Source organism: Mus pahari, chromosome 2 (genome assembly GCF_900095145.1).
Source record: "Mus pahari chromosome 2, PAHARI_EIJ_v1.1, whole genome shotgun sequence".
Taxonomy (NCBI): Eukaryota; Metazoa; Chordata; class Mammalia; order Rodentia; family Muridae; genus Mus; species Mus pahari.
The window spans coordinates 62,012,223-62,026,763 of record NC_034591.1 but is presented as its reverse complement, the minus strand read 5'-3'; the positions used below and the strand labels follow the sequence as shown (position 1 = coordinate 62,026,763).

Here is a 14,541-nt window from a genome sequence, read left to right as displayed (position 1 = left end):
AAAATTATAAAAAAAAAAAAAAAAATTTTATTTTGGTCTTTCCTTCTTGCCTTTCTATGGGTCCAAAAGAGACACATTGTCTACTTTAACAACCTTAAAGTGGACTCTAGGAATATCATCTACAGTATGACCTTTTTGACCAAATCCAGCCACCATAACTTTATTTTTTTTTTTCTCAGTGAAGTTCAAGCAGACATTATTGGGCATGAACATTGTGATCTTTTGGCATTCTGAATGAGACATACTTTGATACATTTCCTGACAATAGAATTTGGATGTTTGGCTTCAACCCCTACTTTTCCCACCACAATTCTCTTTGCATGAGAAGTACCTCCAAAAGGATTAGTCTTCAGGGATGTGCCCAAGTGGGCTTTTTTGTATTGTTTATTATCCCACATTTGGTCTTGTTGGTGACTGCAGAGCTTTCTGGCCACACAGAGAACAAAACATGTGTCCATCTTGCTGTGCCAATGGCCCATGCACCTGTTTGTTTTCTGGTGAAAGGCAGGAAGGGGGTGTATCTGAATGGGAGAGGAAGTAGCAAGGAACATGGAAGACTAGAAAGAGGGTAAACTGTAATTAGGATACATTATGTGAGGGAAAAAATCCATTTTATCTTTCAATGTTTTTAAGATTTGTCTTCTCTTATATAGTACATCCTAACCACGGGCTTGCTTCTCTTCATTCCTTCCAGTTCCCCCTCACACCTCCATCTCCCCCAAATCTACTGTTCCTTCATTTCCCTTCATAAAAGAGTAGACCTCCCAAGGACATCAACAAAACGCAACATAACAAGATGCAATAAGAAAAGGTACAAGCCCTCTTATCAAGGCTGGACAAGGCAACTCAATAGGAAGAAAGGGATCCCAAGGGCAGATAAGAGAGTCAGAGACACCCTCACTCCCAAGGTTAGGAGTCTCACAAAAACACCAAGCTGAGCAATCACAACATATATGCAGAGAATCTGGCACAGACCTATGTAGGCTCTGACTGCAGCTTGAGTCTCTGTGAGTCCATATGAGCCCTGCTTAGTTGATTCTGTGGGCAATGTTCTTCAGGTGTCCTGGGCCTTCTGACTCCAAAACTTTTTCCTCTTCTTCTACCATTGGGTTCCCCAAACTCTGGCTAATGTTTGGCTGTGTGTCTCTGTTGCTAGAAAAAGCCTCTCTAATGGTGTCTGTATAGGCACTGATAGTATAGCAGGATATCATTAGGAATCATTTCATTGACTCTGATTTGTTTTGTTTTGTTTGTTTTGCCAGTTGAGTTACAGAATAAAGTTCATTCTGGCTCCATATCCTTCATTACTAGGAGACCTTTCTAGGTTACCCCTAGAGGTTCCATGAGGGTGTAGGCACAGAGTTTTCAAAACCTATTTTAATAAGGGTTCTTAAATGCTTCAACCTCCCTGCTAGCCCACTGACTTAAGGTAGGGAAGAAAGATGGTTAATAGGGCAAAAGAGTTGTGAGCCTCTCTAGAAATAGTTATTTGAGGCAGTTTCAATCTTTGTTTTCAGGATATCAGTGGTCCAGACCAAAACATTAAACATGAATCAGTAGTGGAAGTCCAGTGCAAGTAGTAAACACCACACAAATCAGTAGCAGCGGCTCAATCCAGAAGAAACCTCGAGGCTCTGCCGAATCGGCACAAGTCTGAAGAAGCAGTCAGAATAACATGAGAAGGTCTTCAGTCCATTTTTCTCTACAAAGTCATGTGAAGTGAAGATTAGTGAAGAGCAACAAAGTATTGCAAGACAAAGCAATAGGAGAGTGTAGTCAGTGGCTCTACCTATGCTCTTTCCAAACATCATATATCCTCTCAAATATCTGTCTCAGCAAAACATGTTCTCATGTGTCTGCTTCACCAAATCACCCTCTCATGTGTCAGCTTTAGCAAAACATCCTCTCCTAAGGCAGCTTCCAGAAAAACATCACATGACACCACTTAGTCTCCAGAGAAACCAGAAATTTCCACTTCACTAGGTTTCCACATTGCCTTCCAAACCAATTTCAGTTCTCTCTCCCTGTACTCTCCTTCCTTCACTTAACTCCCTTTGTTCCCATCCCCACCAGCCCCCAGTCCATTCACATAGTCTACTATATTTTCCTTCTGCAGGGAGATCCATGTGCTTCCTTCCACCCTTGAGGTGAAAAAATGCCCATTTTTAGAGGGATGACTCTCAAACCTGAGAGAGAGAGAGAGAGAGAGAGAGAGAGAGAGAGAGAGAGAGAGAGAGAGAGAGAATAAAAAGGAAACTTATCTTTTTTTTCCACATAAGATTATATGATAGAGTTTAATAATCCTTGACTTCTTGGGCTCTGAAGTCACCTGAGACTTGTCTGGATTTTGAGGAAACCTTTGGAGAGAAAGTTCATAAGTGTCTTCATATTGGATCACATATGAATCTCAGGAAGTGCAATAGTGACTTCATTAATAATGTGGGACTGCAAGAGTCCTCTAGGAACTCATTAGTGTTCATTGCTGTCACCACTCCTAACCCACAAGAGGAAGACTTCCATGTTGCCTTGTCCCTATGGAAGGCTGTTCTCCTCTATCTCTCTCTGTGTGTTCCTAAATGCCATTGAAGACATTTTTTCTTCAAGGTCACAGAAACCAGATTCATGGAGTTTTAGGATGTTCTCTGATAGGCCAAGTTTAAATTTTAGTCCTCATGTAATAGTCCATGAGTAGTCATCCTGTTTGCTTGCCTGGGAAACAAAACCTATTATCATAGTTGAGTCTAAGATGGCTTTATTTATCCTTCCATAGATCAGAGAGTAGTGCCTCAAACTCCAGTAGATGCAGAGATGGGGGAAACTGTGCTAATGAACATCTAAGTGCATTTTCACAGTACTGTTTACATTCCAAAATCAATACTCAGTGCCTAGCAACAATTTCATCTCCCTGTCCATGCTGATAAACAACTGTCTATCATCTCAGGACTCACATGTTTATTTCTCTCCTGCTCATACACCTATTGCTAAATTCAATCATCTATACCATCTTCATGCCACAGTTTGTATACTCTTAAATTACTATCCCAGTAGCACGATCAGCTTCTAGGAACGAAGGAAGAAACAAAGAAGCTTGAGGTAGAATCTATCAAGTTTCTTAATTTTCATACCCTGTGTCCACAACTAGTTCTTCCCTCTCTCCCTCTCCCTCTCTCTCTTTCTTCCTCCTTCTCTCTTTCCCTCTCCTTCCCTCTTTCCATTTCCCTCTGCCTTCCTCCCTCACCTATCTATATCTACTCCTTTATTGTTTAATGCACATTATTAATTTAGTTGGTTTACTTGGTCCCACTCTTTTTTTTTCTTATTCTGATCAGTTTTCATGCAAGACTTTCATCAGCATCTGTGCTTAAAACTCAGTGTTTTCTGTTCTTTCATGTAGAATTCACTCTGAGCAGATCTAGCTACGCTCATCAAACCTGCTCAGCCCAGCACCATTGCCACACCTTAGTTCAGATTTGTCTGCAATTTAGTCCTTTTTCTGGTGATCTCCCCTCTAGTTCATTTGACAGGGTGATATTTCAAATACTAAATTTAATCCAGCTGTAGTTCTACCTCCAAACCTTCACCAGCTGCCCAGTGCTTTTGAGGTGAAGTTGAATAATGGGTAACTTGGCATCAGGAACACTCCACAGTCTGACCCCTAGGCATGAATTTGCTCCTTTCTCAATACCCACTCTACAAGTGCTTGCTCCACGTATATCTGGGCTCTCACTCTGTCTTCCATCATTGTTCTTGGGCACAGGTTTTTCTTCTGCTGTAACTGCTTATATTCTAGATTCTTTGGTATCAGTTTTCTGGTTTCAACACTGTCACTTTCAAGATGTATTTTATGTATTCTCTTGAGACAAACTTAAGTTGTCCAGGTTGGCTTTGTACTGGTTACTTTTCTTTTGCTGTAATACAATGCCATAACCAAAGGCAACTCATCGAAGAAAGAATGTGCTTTGAATTACAGTTCCAGAAAGGTGGAGAGGAGGCATGACCACAGGTATCTCTAACAGGAAGCTGGATAATTGCATTTCGCCAGCACCCAGGAAACAGAGAAAGAAAACTGGAAATAGAGTGAGGCTATAAATAATCAAAATCCACACTGGATAACATACTTCCAGGAAGGCTGTCCCTCCTAAAGGTTCCATAACTACTCCAAATAGCACCACCAAATGGGCACCAAGAATTAAAACATATAAGTATATTAGAGAGATTTCTCAACTATTCCACTCTTGGGCATATACCCAAAAGACACACCACCATAATACAGAGGTATGTTCATAGCAGTCTTATCGATGATACCCAGAAGCTGAAAACAACCCAGATGTCCCACAATGGAAGAGTGGATTCAGAAAATGTGGTTCATTTACACAATGGAATACTAATCAGCTATTTAGAACGAGGATATCATACGTTTTGCAGGCAAATGGATGGAACATGAAAATATCATCCTGAGTGAGGTAACTCAGATCCCAAAGGACATGCATGCTATGTACTCACTAATTAGTGAATATTATCAAAAGAAAAAATACAGAACATCCAGGATACAATCCACAGAACTCAAGAAGGTTAACAAGCAGAAGGATGCTTCAATCCCACTTCAGAGGGAGCAGAAAGAAATCATGGATGGGGGGGGGGGCGCAGAGAGAGGAAGGGAAATGGATGGGAAAGGGGAGGAGGAGGGGAAATGGGAATATGATCTGGCATTGGGGGGAGAGAACAGGAGTGAAGACCTAAGGGCCAGAAGAATTAATGGAAATATGTAACTGGGGAGGGGAAGGGGGTACACTCTAGAATGTACCTGAGACCTGGGAGGTGAGAGACTCTCGGGATTCAAAGGCAGGGACTTAGATGAAATGCTCAACAGTGGGGAGAGAAAACTTGGAGTCCACTTCCAGCAGAAAGACAGGGCATCAAGGGAAGAAATGGGGTTGCCCTCTCACAATCAAAAATTCTGAGCCAGAATTGATCCTGTTTAAAGAACTGCAGGGACAAAAATAGAGAAGAGACTGAGGAAAAGGAGGTACAGTGACTGACCCAACTTGGGATCCATCTCAAGGGGAGACTCCAAGACCTGAGACTATTGTTGATGCTATGGTGTGCTTACAGACAGCAGCCTATGGCTATTCTCAAGTCCCAACAAGCAGCTGACTGAGACAGATGCAGATACTTACACCCAACCAACAGACTGAAGTCAGGGACCCCTGTGGTTAAGTTAGGAAAAAGCTGGAAGAAGCTGAGGAGGAGGGACTATCCCACAGGAAGACTAGCAGTCTCAACTCACCTGGACCCCCGAGATCTCTCAGAAACTGAGCCACCAACCAGGTATCGTACAAGAGCTGGTCTGAGGCCCCTGACACATATACAGCAGAAGATTGCCTGGTCTGGCCTCAGTGAAAGAAGACACATCTAACCCTCAAGAGACTTGTGGCCCCAGGGGTTGGGGATGCCTGGTAGAGGGGACATCCTCTTGGAGATGGGGTGGGGGTGAGAGGAGAAATAGGATGAGGAACTGTAGGAGGGCAGACCTGGAGAGGGGTAATGACTGAACTGTAAAAAATAAAACTAAGTAAATAAATTTTTTTAAAAAATCAAAGATCTCAAACCCACAATTCTTCTGCCCCAGACTCAAAATCTGGGGCTACAAGTCATATTATACTTGGTTCTTGTGTTCTTTTAAACAGGAAGATCCTTGCATAAGAGGAACAACATTTGCAGCATCACTAAATCATCATTTCGTTGTCCATCATCACTGCCATGGAACCACACCCTTAGTTTTCAGGAATTACTATGGAGTCTTCTAAACTCTCCAATGTAAACAACATGGTATTGCTTGAATTCAAGCCAACCAACACTTAGTCAGCTGGGATTGTCATCTTTCAATATGCCTGCCTATCTTGCAAAACTTAGAATAGTATCACAGTTGGGAAAATTTCAAACCAAATTTCACAGGGCCTTGGAATTACATGAACTTTAAATTGTGCACCCTGAAGTTCTTTATCAGGACACTTATCATGTGCCCTCTTATATTAATAATATTTCTGACATTCTATATATTTTCTAGTGTCTGAGGTGGCAATATTGTTTCCCAAGTTTCAAAGAAAGGTTGTGAACATTTTAGACATCAGAAATACTTGTTTTTTTTTTTTTGTTACATTTTCAGGTGATTAACAATAATCATACATATTTATAGATTTCAATGGGCCATATTTATGAGTATATGTAACAACTATTATATATTCAGAAAATCTTCTCAAACTGAATACTGTGTAATGTAACTAAAACACAGCCTCCTCTTTGTTAGCACAAGCCTCCTGCGCAAACAGCCTTTGGTTATACCCTTATCAGAATGAAGTGAGACTACACTCGACCTTTTACTACTAATCACTTCCTGTACTTAAACAGCCATGGTATACCTAAGGAGTGGGAACCACACAAAACCAGTTCTATCAGCCTTGACAAAAAACACTCTCTTCATCATACTGACTCATGCAATTATTAGAAATGACTTCCATTTTTTTTTAAAAGAAGTCTTTAAAAGTGAACGTGCATTTTGTTTTTCATTGGAACACAAAATTGTTTTCCATAATTTGTTTAAAAAGAAATATCCTCATCCTACTTAACACTAACCAGGTCTATGATTGCAGACAATAGGATGAAGTAATTGCTGTCAGCCATAAAGTAGAGATGACATGCAGGAAGTCCTATCACAACCATGATTAGCTCCATGTACATGCTGCCGTGACATAAAAAATACACCCACACTTCACTCCCCAGCAGCCACTCAGCCTGCAGCATCACATCTCCAATCATAATGTGTCATTATCTACTAATTACCTGTATCACCATGGCAATAATTGTCACATCTAAGTTGGGTGCAGAACATAGAAGCAAAGTCTTTTTCTCCAGTAATGCTCATGATTCCTCGGGTTTTCAGTTTTGATGTGAACCCAGAGAATTGTCCCAGTAGTTTCTGCCAAGCCCCTTTCACATGCTTATTCCTTCCTATACATCATGGGGTTCAGCATGGGTGTCAGAATCCCATAGACTAGAGAAATCAACTCTTCCTGAAGGACAGAGGGGCTGGAGTGGGGCTGTGTATAAGCGAAAATGGCCATGCCATAGCACAGGGCAACCACAGTGAGGTGGGAGGCACAGGTGTGGAAGGCCTTCCTTCTTCCCTGTTTGGACTGGATCTGTGGTTCAGTGTGATTCAGGACTGGATACTGGAAATGGTTTGGATGTAGAACAGGAGAAACAGCCAAGATTATGACAGGCCCTACATCATTTCAGAAAGGTTGAATAACAACTTAGATAATACAAGACAATTTTTGGAAACTCCACATCTTCACTGGCTCACCTTGGTGTCTAAGACAGAGATTTTTGCCTGGTAATATTAGAAAAATGGTGAACAAGAACTCAATTTTGTTGTGATTGCCCCTCCCTAAGATATATTCAGTAAAGCCTTGCTTCAAAGTTGTATTTTGAAATGATAATCTTGACCTTATTTTAAGCCTTTCTGTTAGATCAAACAAGAGTAGAAAATGGAGTTCCTTGATATGATAGGGAAATTAGTTATATGCTATTGCATTGTATATACATTTAATGTAGACAATAAACACCATATCTTCATTATTAAAATATTGCTTTTATTCAATCATATTAAACATATCACAAGATGCCTTCTCCTATAATCCAGTTTGTGTTCATTATAGAGAATTGAATGTTTGTATTCCTAATATAAATCTTTTCACATAACTTAATACAGATATCAGACAATTTTTGTTAATTATAGTTTTTAATTCACACAAAACTGTCCATGTAGTCTCTAAGTTATTTTACATTTACAGTGGGCTAATAAACAATGTTGGTGTAGAGAAGTGAAAGTCCTAAATACCCAAGCAGAGAACATGAAGGCAAATATTTCTATTATGCTGGTCAAAGTAGCTGACAAGAAAAATCAGACATGCCCACTTTTAAAGTTGAAGACATTAACACTAATCTTTCAATAGGAATTAAAATTGTGAGGTTGTGAAACACTTAAAATTCACTGCCAAACAGCCAGCTCCAATTGCCAATAATAGAATGAGCTAGTCAACAGCAAGAAAGCACATCTTATTTTCCAATGTAATAGAACAGTCACCCAGATAAGCTATCCCACGCTAGTCAGCTTTGATTATCAGCTTGGTTTGATCTGAATCAGCTAGAATACTGAGACATACCACTAAGAGTGTCTATGAGGGCTTTTCCACAGAGGACTGGTTGAGAGTCAACAACTGATCGTGAGTTTGGACACGTTTTTCTTTTTTTCTTTTTTACAATAGGAAAAAGTTATTAATGTAAGCAAAATTAGAGAACTTTACACAATTGTGTAGTTAATAGATTTTGTATATGTGTACAGGTAGTTAAATTTTAGCAACTAGTTATTTTTCTGGAGGGATTTGCATTTTTTTCTTCTTTTATTGGATATTTTATTTATTTACATTTCAAATCTTATCCCCTTTCCAGGTCTCCCCTCTGGAACCCCCCTATCCCATGTCCCCTCCCCTGCCTCTAGGAGGGTGCTCCTCGACCCACCCACTCCCACCGTGGCATTCCCCTACAGTGGGGCATTGAACCCACTCGCGCCCAAGGGTCACTTCTCCCACTGATGTCCAACAAGGCAATCCTCTGCCACATATGTGGCCGGCATCATGGGTCCCTGCAGGTATACTCTTTGGTTGGTGGTCCAGTCCCTCAGAGCTCTGGGAGGTCTGGCCGGTTGACACTGTTGCTGCCCCCATGGGGCTTCAAACCCCCTCAGCTCCTTCAGTCCCTTCTCCAACTCTTACATCGGGGACCCTTCCACAGTCCAATGGTTGGCTGTGAGCATCCACCTTTGTATTTGTCAGGCTCTGGCAGAACCTCTCAGGAGACAGCCATATCAGGCTTCCATCAGCAAGTACTTCCTGACATCCACAATAGAGACCGGGTTTGGCCACTGTATATGGGCTGGATCCCCAGGTGGGGCAGTCTCTGGATGGCCTTTCCTTCAGTCTCTGCTCCACACTTTGTCTACATATTTCCTCCTGTATTTTGTTCCCCCTTCTAAGAAGGACTGAATCATTAGTGTGGGTAAATTGATGCCTTGAACTGGAGACTATTTATAAGAAAATCCCTCCACCTCAGCTCAGTAATGGACCAACTGCTGTGGCCTCCCTGTCTCCTCTGCTCTCATCTCCAGTGGACCATGCAGATCTGTTTCTCCAACCTTCCTTCCCTCACTCATCCCCTTATCCCAGGTCCCATCTATAGCAGGATTCTCTAGGAACCCGTTGGCCACTCTGGCCAGGAAAGCAAGTAGGCTAACTGTGCATCTTCACCTCTCCCTCATCTTCTTCAACTCCAATACCCCATTCCTGCCCTGGGCTCTGTAGCAGACCAGCTGCTGTGGCCTCACCTTTCTCTCCAGAAGATTACACAGATCTTCTCTTCCAACCTCCCTTTCCACCCATCTCCAACTGCAACAGGCATTCCCTGGGAACTCTCTGGCTAAGCCTGTCGTAGAAGCAAATAGGTCAGCAAACTTTAAGATCTTCGCTTTCCTATAAAAAAAAAAAATGAAATCATCATGAATTTTGTAGGCAAATGGATGGAACTTGAGAATATCATCCTGAGTGATGTTATCCAGTCCCAAATGGCCTGCATGGCATGTACTCACCTACTAGTGCATATTAGCCATAAAGTACACTTACCATGTTATATTCCACAGACCCAAAGAAGCTAAACAAGAAGGCCCAAGCAAGGAAGCCTGACTCTCACTTTAGAAGGGGGAATAAACTAGTTACAAGAGGTAGATGGAGGGAGGGAACTGAGAGGGAAGGGGAATGGGGAGGGAAATGGCAGGGTTCAGTATCAGGTGTGTTGAAGGACAAGAGAGATGAGTAGGCTGCCATGAAAGTGAATGGAAATCTGCAACTGATGGGGATGAGAAGGTAGGGAGCATCTCCAAAATGAGACAGAGACACCCAAGAGTCAGTGGGGATGAACTTAGCTATGGCTCACTACATTGGTGATATAGAACCTGAAGAGACCATCTCCAGTTGTCAAACAGGACCCACATAGAAGGATGGAGACATCACCTCTGCTTGTGGACGTTGTACATCGTGGTGCGCACTAGGCTCCGCACCACGATGTACAACGTCCACAAGCAGATCATAATCCAGAGACTGCCCCATCAGGGTGTCCATCCCATAATCAGCCACCAAACGTAGACACTATTGCATATGCCGGCAAGATTTTGCTGAAAGGACCCTGATATAGTTATCTCTTGTGAGGCTATGCCAGTGCCTTGCAAATACAGAAGTGGATGCCTACAGTCATCTATAGGATAGAACACAGGGTCCCCAATGGAGGAGCTAAAGAAATTACCCAAGGAGCTGAAGGGGTCTGCAACCCTATAGGTGGAACAACAATATGAACTAATCAGTACCCCCCAGAGCTCGTGTCTCTAGCTGCATGTAGCAGAAGATGGACTTGTCGGCCATCATTGGAAAGAGAGGCCCCTTGGTCTTGCAAACTTTGTATGCCCCATACAGGGGAATGCCAGGGTCAAGAAATGCGAGTGAGTGGGTAGGGGAGCAGGGTGGAGAGAGGGTATAGGAGACATTCGGGATAGCATTTGAAATGTAAATGAAATTATCTAATAAAATATTTTTTTTTTAAAAAAGAAAGAAATGTAGGCTCTGGGGATTGAACAGAGACTGAAGGAATAGCCAACCAATAACTGGTCCAACTTGAGATCCATTCCATGGGCAAGCACCAATAACTACCACTATCAATGATACTCTATTATGCTGCAGACAGGAGTACGTTGTCCTCTGAGTGGCTCCACCTACCAGCTGACTCAGATAGAGATACCCACAGCCAAACATTGGATGCAGCTTGGGGATGAATGGAAGAACAGGAGAAAGAATTGCAGGCAACAAAGGGTATAGGAACTCCATAGGAAGACCAACAGAGTCAACTAACCTGGACCCTTGTGGCTCTCAGAGTCTGAACCACCAAGCAAAAGACATACAGGGCTAGACCTAGGCCTCCCCATAAATATGTAGCAGATGTTCAGCTTGGTCTTCATGTAGGTCATGAACAACTGGAAAAGGAGCTATCCCCAAAATTTTTGCCTGTGTGTGAGATATGTTCTGCTTTGTCTGTCCTCAGTGTGAGAGGAAGCGCCTAGCCTCACAGAGACTTAAATTGCCAGGGTGGAAGAATCCCCACCTGCCCAGAGGAGAAGGGGAAGATAGGAGAAGGATTGTGGGAGAGGATGACAGTGAGGAGGACAGTGAGCAGGACGTAAAGTGAGTATGTTTTTAAAAATTAATTAATTTACAAAGAGGATATTTGCTTTCACTTCTTTCCTCCCAATCCCATGTCCCAATCTCATCCTCAGCTCTGCAGCAGACAATCTATTGTGGCCTCTTGAAGTGGAAGTTTCTGGATCTGTAATGAGATGCTGAGTCACATGGTGTTGTGCTAAGACAAACTCATGCGGTGTTTTCCTGAGGCAAGATCCACAGGAGGACACATGATATTTGGAGAAAGTATAAATAGGACTTATTGGATAGTGACTTTATACTTCCGTATCTACCTTTGAAATGCATTGTTGGTCTTGAGTCTTTGTCTTTTATGGTCTTCACTTTGTTGAGAGAGGCAGGGCAGAGAACTTCTGATGTCCCTGCTGGTCCTGGTCGCTCCTGCTAACTCAGGCTCAGTGGAGGCCCGGCTATTTCTGCAAGATCATGCCACCACTGCTGATTCATGTTTGGTATTCTGACACTACTGAACTCAACTGCTGTTATCCTGACAAACGGTGATTGGAATAGCAACAAGGAACTATTTCTAAACATGCCCTTTGTCTTATTTACCATCTTTGTTCCCCGACTGTTGGATGGTAGGCTAGAAGGGGGGGGGGGTGGCGAAGGGTTTCAGAACCCTCATTAAAAGTAGGTTTTAAAAAATTGAAGCCTATAGTCACCCCCTTATTTGCCTCCATTCCCAGTGAACTAATCAAGTACTTACGGAACACGCTGCTTTCCTCCCTCCCCTGGCCAACCACCACTTGCTCTAGTACATTCATATTCCTAAGTATCAACTTCTAACACCTAGAAGCAGATTGTAGCCAAGACCTCACATGACCACACCAAGCATGCTCTTCAAAGTGTTTCCTCTGTGATAACACACAGCCCCTCGAACCTCCTGAGATCCAGTGTGGGCAACAGAAACTGAGGAACAAAACACTCGCCCAATAACGACGAGAGCAGATATCAGCATATAGAGTTACAGTATCCCCAAACTCAGATGCCTAGACACTCGTGTAAAAACACAGTCACTAATAGCAAGAACAATCTGTCCTGTGGAGGTGCACAGGCTCATTTAGTCTTTGTCAGACTTTTATGTCAGAATTTGTCTTGGAGAGACACAGGAGCAAAAGTTCAGAATGAAATTTACTGAGATTGGCACCAGAGGCAGCAGACAGTTCAGTTTCCAGATTCAGTAGATATTCTAGATCTGAAAGTATCCAGGATAACAGGGGGGGCTTCATTCCATTAGGAGGTTCAAACCCAGAGTACTATGATGATGGCTCCACAGAATCAATAGTACCAAAACAGTTTTGTAGGTTTTCCCAGTATCGATCAACTCAGAGGCAAATTCTCAGAGACTAGATAGGCTTTTCAGTACCCCCAAGAAATGTATTATCTGCTCAGATTAGCCCATGTTTGCTTCTGTGGCTCATCTCCAGGGGTAATAGAGGATAATGATGAGTGACAGAAACATGGAGTATAAGCCAGGGAGATTTTCCTTTAAGCTTTTTTTCTTTTTATGTTGAACTATCATGATAAAAGTTTAAAAGGAGAACTTTTGTTTTATTTATCTTTCCTTTGTTTATCTTAACTGTATATAAAAGTGTGGCCCAAGCTATAACCACAAGGAAAAGACCTTCAAATGGTGATTGCAGAACAGCCCTTGAACCCAGGCCTCAGGCTGAGCTTTGTGCTGATGCTGATGCAGCTGCTGGTTTCCATCAGCCTTGCCCTAGAGATGATGACTCAGCCCAGATAAGGTGCACAAGGCCTCGCAGGCTGTCAGCAGTGGCCTCTCTAGACAGCTTTCCAAGTCAGTCTTCTATCCCTAATCTACGCACTCAGCACCAACTTACCGAGATCCACTTAGATTTCTTTTATGGTTATCTGTATTCTTTGGGAAACCATTAGTACCACCCCATCTTTCTAAATTTCCTCACCTTTTCCCCTTTGCTTCCATAGGGAAGTGGCCTAGTTTTGTAAAATTGTAAAATTCCTTAAAACACATGTCCAATTCCTTCCCAACCTAAAGGCTGGTGTGGTTTTTTTTTTTTTTCCTCTTTATTTCTTTCTTTTAACTACAAGATCATAGAATTTGACAAGAGAGGATGGAAGAAGGATTTGTAGAAGACCATCCAAGACCGATGGGAGCTGGAATAGCTACTGGGGAAACTCTGTAAGACTCTGTTGAGGCTGTTTTAAATACACAATACCTTCTTGATTGTAATAATTTACCTACGCATAAAGTACAAAGTTTCCAAATTTGTAACATTATTTTCCAAGTAAGTTTCTGTTGTCTTAATTGCAAGGCATAGGGATGTATTGTAGCCCTGTGGTAGGAAATTTTCTTTACCGGCTCAAGACATAGGTTTCAATCTCTGGTACCTATAAAAAGCAAAATCAAAATGAATGACAACAACAACAAAACATAATCAAATGAAAATCACTGTCATCCTTGGTTATCAATTGGTAACTAGTTCCCAGATTCGATCACTAAACATGAGCAGGACAGCATAGCATAGATCACATGATCTATGTCTACCCATCCTCCATCATGAGCTTTGTGTCACCTCTAGTATTCTTACAGATGCGATGCCCATGCTAAGTAAGTTCAAGGAGTAATGGCAAGGAAGAAAGTCTGAAAATGTTTGTACAGATATATTCTTTCCCAGATATTTTCAAGGGCCATGGGTTGTGATGTATGTTTGTAGAAGCTTGTGGACACAGGAGGATGGCTCACAGCAAAGGGCCAGAAGACAGCTCTTGAGCCACTGTGGAGAATGGCTCGATTTTCTTTCATAATGTTGAATAATTAGGCTAATAAGCAAACAGAATAAATGCTATGTTGGCTTTACCTAACAAATCTAAAAAGAAAGATCCAAAATGATCGAAGTAATTCCCAGGAATTTAACTGCAAGCCAGAGCAAAGCTCACAGCAATGTAATGGATGTCAAAAATATGCAGCACTGAAATCAATAAAAATCACAGTAACATAGCAACTGTATATACAAATGGGGTAGGATAATATGACCAATTTTATAGGGGAAAATAAAGAAAAGAATAATGAAGTTCTTAGAACTCACAGAATAGCAGTACAGGTTTTGCCATAACCTACAAGACAAGAATTATTTTTAAAGCATAAATGTTTAGCTTCTGTCCTGGAAAGTCACCACAAATTACTGTGAAGAAATTAAAA

The 14,541-nt window shown here is 41.9% G+C and overlaps 1 pseudogene; it reads right to left on the bottom strand.

The window, feature by feature from the left end:
* Positions 1 to 27: 27 nt before the first annotated feature.
* Positions 28 to 458, bottom strand: LOC110316793 (annotated as a pseudogene).
* Positions 459 to 14,541: the final 14,083 nt, after the last annotated feature.